Source organism: Cupressus sempervirens, chromosome 6 (genome assembly GCF_028749045.1).
Source record: "Cupressus sempervirens isolate cs-2001-9-10 chromosome 6, ASM2874904v1, whole genome shotgun sequence".
In the NCBI taxonomy this organism is placed as follows: Eukaryota; Viridiplantae; Streptophyta; class Pinopsida; order Cupressales; family Cupressaceae; genus Cupressus; species Cupressus sempervirens.
Genome location: NC_143123.1, coordinates 263,066,711 through 263,072,724, shown reverse-complemented (window position 1 = coordinate 263,072,724; position 6,014 = coordinate 263,066,711). Strand labels below are relative to the sequence as shown.

General features: G+C 28.8%; 1 pseudogene; it reads left to right on the top strand.

Annotated features, from left to right (window-relative positions):
• The first annotated feature begins 3,208 nt into the window (after positions 1-3,208).
• LOC149552245 (obtusifoliol 14-alpha demethylase pseudogene) lies at positions 3,209-4,480 on the top strand (annotated as a pseudogene).
• The last annotated feature ends 1,534 nt before the right edge of the window (positions 4,481-6,014 follow it).

The following is a 6,014-nucleotide window of genomic DNA, read 5'->3' as shown; positions in this document are numbered from 1 at the left end:
TTACTTCTTCCTCCAAATCTTCTTTGGTCTACTAGCATTTCCATTAGCCTTTAAAAATTTGGGTTTGGAAGGAGCTCTCCCAGAGTTTGTGGAAATCATTTTCCTTTGCATTCCTTGTATAGAACTCTCACCCTTCTCCCAAAAGCCCTTTCCTACCTGGGAAGAACACCCATATAATTGTTGGTTGGGATTAACATCAGCATCTCATTCTTTTAATAACCTTGGATATGTATCCCTAGTAGAAGGATGTCCATTGCCTTGCTGAATGGGTATATCACCATCCATAACCCTTTGCTCAAAAACTAGTTCCTATAGAGGACCATTGAATGGCGTCTCTTTTTCACAAATGTCGAAGGGTACCTACTGTTACTGCTTGGCTTTTGCATTCTTGCTAATATAAAATCTAGGGTTTAAGAAAAAGGGTTTTTCGAGCTACATGATTTCCCTTTTAAAGAAAATTTCATCCCAAGATTTGAGTCATTTGCCTACAACATGTTGAAATCAATCCACCTTGCCCGATTGCTTAGAAAACTAGAATTTCTCTACAAACCTCCCTATCTGCCATTGCTAACTATCATGCCACGATGCCATATCCCCAATCCCCTCTTGTATTTTAGTCCATTTATTTGATAGTTGATTTGGCTATTTATTTCAATTGATTAGTACTAAATATAGTTATGAAATAAATAATTTATTCAATACCATGAATTTTAAAATACAAAAAATATGATATTAGAGTTAAACTAAAATATTAAAGAAAATGAAAATATTACACATGAACATAACTCAAATTAAAATATTTATTAAACATCATGATAAATGAAAATATTACACATGAATAACACTAAAATTAAAATATTGAATCAATATCAAAGTAAATAAAGGTAACTTGGGATCAAAAAAATTAGTGCGTGTGTGTGTGTGTGTGTGTGTGTGTGTGTGTGTGTGTGTGTGTGTGTGTGTGTGTGTGTGTGTGTGTTATGTGTTTGTGTGTGTGTAAAAATATGTCAAATTTTGCTAAAGAGTATACACGTAAATATGATAAAAAAGCATCAAAATTGTCTAAGAGTTTGCAACTCTTTCAAATACACATCGATAATTAAAATGTTTAAACAACACATTCAAAAAAAACTATAATATAAAGCAATGAGACACATTTTATAACAAATAACACACTGATCAACTATGTCATTTTCTCCAAACACTTGAGTGATAGCCTTGTGAAGGTTCCCTCTTTCTCATTGAGACAAACAAATTCATCTATTATATCTTCATAAGCAAGTAGTACATTACTTTTGAACATTAAAATATTTAAATTGGAATCTCCCGTTTCATTCATGTTTTCTCCATATAAAATAAATAAGCATTAAATTATCCCAATACTAGAAACAGGACCATCATATGGATCCAAAACTTTAACTTTATTCCCTTCTTTGAGTTTATCAAAATATTGTTGCAAAAAGAATATATATATATATATATATATATATATATATATATATATATATATATATATATATATATATATATATATATATATATATATATATATATATATATATATATATATATATATATATATATATATATATATATATATATATATATATATATATATATATTAGATTACATAGGTAATGAAAGACCAAAAATATAAAATGTAATATTAATGTAGTACTTATGATAAAGATTCATTTTCATTGCTAAAGGTAAAATGTTCTTGTAAAAAATTAAGAACACTCACAAAATGTTAAATAAATTGATAATATTATTAATTTATTAATACCTTTCTCAAATTGAAACTTCCAAAGATTAATTTCATAGTTAGACAAATACCAAGAAAATATTGGTTCTATCTTCTTTGTCATTAAGAGTAAGTTAGCCATGAAAGATAATAGCTTGCAAGGAATCACATAAAATATCCTTCAAGCCATCTCTTACATTCTTTATGAGAGAGAGAACCGTATCTAGCAATTTTCTACATAAAGCCTTTGTTAGAATGTGATAGAGGTGATAAAAGTAGACCTTATTGCCTTATCTATTTTGAGTTTTTAAACTAATAAAGATGAATCAGAACAAATCAACCAATTTAATATCATAAATAGTTAGTGATTTTCATACTCATTATAGTTAGCTAGTGTTGAAGACAATCTACTCTTGCATTAAAGGTTCCCTCTAATAAAACAAAACCTTTATCTAAAAGGTCCCTAACATTATAATTTTAAATAAAGAAATGCTAAAAGTAGAAATGATTTGAAGAATTAAAGCAAAACTCAACTTGATTAGGATCATCTTCTTTTTTACACATTACCAAGGGACACATGTATTGAGTCCAATAGCCATAAATGTTTCCCATTTGACATATGAGTATCTATATTCTCCATGATAGTATTCATCAATTTGATACTTCTTCTCAACCTATAATGCATATAGTAAACATGTGGACTTAACATGATCAAAGGATTCTTCTTCACTTAATAAAGAATTTGTGTCTAGAGATTAAAAGGTAACTTGTATCTTGGAAAGGCTTATGATCAATGAGTATGGTATTGCAAAGTTTCAACCTATGAAAGGTAGACAGATTGAAATATGTGACAAGAAGAATATTGTGCAAACCTTGTATTCCATAAATAAATGAAAGTAAAAACCATTCATAAAGAAACTCTTCTTCTAGATTTATCCATTGTGGAGGTGATGCCATGAAGTAAAAATCTCTATTTACAAACTACTAGGTTATTTACATAATTTTTCTATTATATGAATACACACACAACTAAGTTGTACTTCACAAAAAACAAAAAATGATATTCACTACCTCACATTATTTCCATCTTTGAATAATGAAATGTTGTTATTAATAAAAGGAAATGGACAACTGAAATTGAACTACTTCATGTCAATTCTAGAAGTCCCTAATTAAAACACTTGAAGTTTTTATGACACTTACTTTACATATTTTCACTAATTAAGAAAAGGAACAAGATGTGGTGTACCAAAACATTCAACTGAAAAGCATAGAGTGCTAATTGTGTAAAATTAAATTTGATAGATAATTCATGCATTCAAATATATAAATAATTTTTTATAATTAAATACGAAAGATAGTTCATGTATATCTTTCATGTATGCATAAATATACACAATTTTCATGTCTTTGATTATAATATAAATTGAATTATTGTATTCATTATGTCTGGCTACATAAGAGATGGTGTACTTAATTTGGTTCACTAAAGATTATCTTCTTTTTTTTCATTCGTGTACTTACTTCTCAAAGTGGGGAGAGGAGGGTATTCTTCTCTCAAATATGAGATGGAAAATTTAATTATTTTAACTTCTAGAAGAATTCTCTTGGGTACAGAGGTTAGGGACCAATTTCTTGAAGATTTTTCTATCCTTTTTCATGGCCTTGATAGTTTAATGCTCCCAAAAAGTGTCACATGTCCATATTTTCCCATTCCTTTGCATTGTAAGAGAGACAGAGCATGGAAGAAACTTGCTAATATTTTTACAAAAAATATTCACAATCGACAACAATTTGGTTTCAAGAAAGGAAACATGTTACAATTATTTATAGAGTCCAAGTACAAAGATGGTCATTCTAAAATTGAAGGTGAGATAAATAGGTCTTCTAATTACAACTATTTTTTTGGGTCAACATACAACCTCTATTACATCAAATTGGACTAAGGCATACATCTTAAGGTGAGATTATAACTATTATCTTACCTATTTATAGGTTAAATGTTCTCAAAACTTCTGTGGTTTATTTTCATTTATACCATAACATATTAGGCATAGCTTTAACATTTTCTTATGTATGTATATTCTATGTTGGAAGCCTACTATTTTGTTATTTATGTATTTTTAATTGTGTTATTTATTTATTGTATATATTAATGAAGATTTTACTATTACCTAATCACTTTCAATCTTTGAACAACCACCAAAAATATTTATCTCTTGTCTTGTAAGAGAAGAAAGACATAATGAAGCAATGTGGATATAAAATAGACCATGAAATTTTTTCTAAGATGGATGTACTCTATAGGTCTATTAAAGAGGCATTGAGATTATATCCACCATTGATTATTCTTCTACACGACCACCACAAAGATTTTAGTGTTACTAATTGTAATGGGAAGGAGTATACCATACCTAAGGGGGATATTTTTGTAACATCTCCAACTTTCTCATATAGGTTTCCACACGTGTTGAAAAATCTAGATGCATATGATCTAGACTATTATGCTCTACGTCATGAAGATGTCAAAGTGGCAGGTTCTTTTTTTACATATCTTTTGGAGGAGGGAGGTATGGTTTTTTGGGTGAACCTTTTTCCAACCTGCAAATCAAAGCTATATGGATCCATGTACTCCAAAATTTTGAATTCCAACTTGTTTCCCCATTCCTAGATATTGATTGGAATGTTATGGTGGTTGGCGTCAAGGATAAGGTGATGGTCATCTACAAAAGGTGAGTGTTGTTTGTTCAGTGATTTTTAGATTTGATTTCATCTTGTAGAAATGAAAAATCTTTTATGTTAGCTTCCTTGGCTTAATTTGATCACTTCATAGCTTCTAATTGTGAAATTCTATGTGCAAGGTTTTTGATATTCTGGTTCTTTTGAAATCATTATCCAAACTTAAAAAGAAAGTATTTAATTTTTAGTTACATTATGATATTGTTCAATTGAACTTTCCTAGACTTCTTCCATGATAAGAGTAGAGGATAGTGTTTGCAACAATTTTGGAAACTTATAGTTGAAGTATATATTTTATCATCTATGCAATGGAAGAATTTTTTTCTTAGAAAGTAAAAAATTTAGGTTAATTATGTATTAAAAGAGTGAAATTAAAAAAACCTTGTATTGTCTAGAGGCTTGAAAATAAGGCTTCCAAACAACATCAAGTTGAGAGGAAGCCCTCTTAAAGTTAAGATTGGAGAATAATTCACAAAAGTTTAAGATTATTTTGCAAGGTATAGTCTTTGCATTCATAGTCTAAAGAAGCTAGTCTACATGTAGGGAAGTGGAAAAAATATCTAATTTCCTTCAAAGTACCTTGATCATTTCCATTATGAATTGAACTAGGTAAAGCTCAAGGGAAATAACTAGGAAATACTTTTAAATACTAAGAATAAGAAGCAAGATAATGGTCCCATGGTTAAACATATCAAAATAAAGAAACTTTTGTATCTAATTGTATCCAAAGGGTCTATTATACACAAGAATTTCCAAAGAAAATTAATATAATGGTTTCAAAGGAGCCTTCTAGGCAACAGTTCACAACTTCCAAATATTTTCAAAAGAATATAATAGGATGAGAAAGACATAGAAAAATGGTCCAATTCTATTACAAAATAAGAAAATAGGATTAGAACACTCTTAGGAGAAGACTAATAGCAAAAAAATTATCTAAAGAAAAACATTTGAAAATTTTCTTCAAAAGAGTGTGATCTATAAAGGAAAAAGGAAATTTATATAGGAGAAAGTAAGAGTATTGATCTTTTACTATTGGATGGCTTGAACATCTCCTCCTATAATATTTCTATGCCCCACATCAATATGATCAACTATCTTGTATATCTCATGTTGGAAAATATCTCCACAATCAAGCTCTAATATTCAGTATCTTATTCAACACATGTCAACTATTAAATGTTAACATAGATGCATATCAATAAAATACCTTGCTTTTGAATCACTTCTGGGTATTTGGGATCTTTGGATGATGCAAGTGGTTTTTGGGTTCAAACCTCATTATTGCACCTTATCATAAGGCCTGATCTATTCAAAAGCTACGAAGAAAGAGAAATTTTTAACCCCACTCTCTCATAGAAGATTTGAACCCTATTTTTTGCAATGATTGAGTTTAAAAAAAAATAAGCACCTTTATGTATAAAGAATAAAATTTAAAAAATATATATATAAAAGATACATATTTATAATATTGAACTTCATTTTTAGCATTGTTTTCTAGGTTTATACTATAATGGAGATCACTAGAGATAGG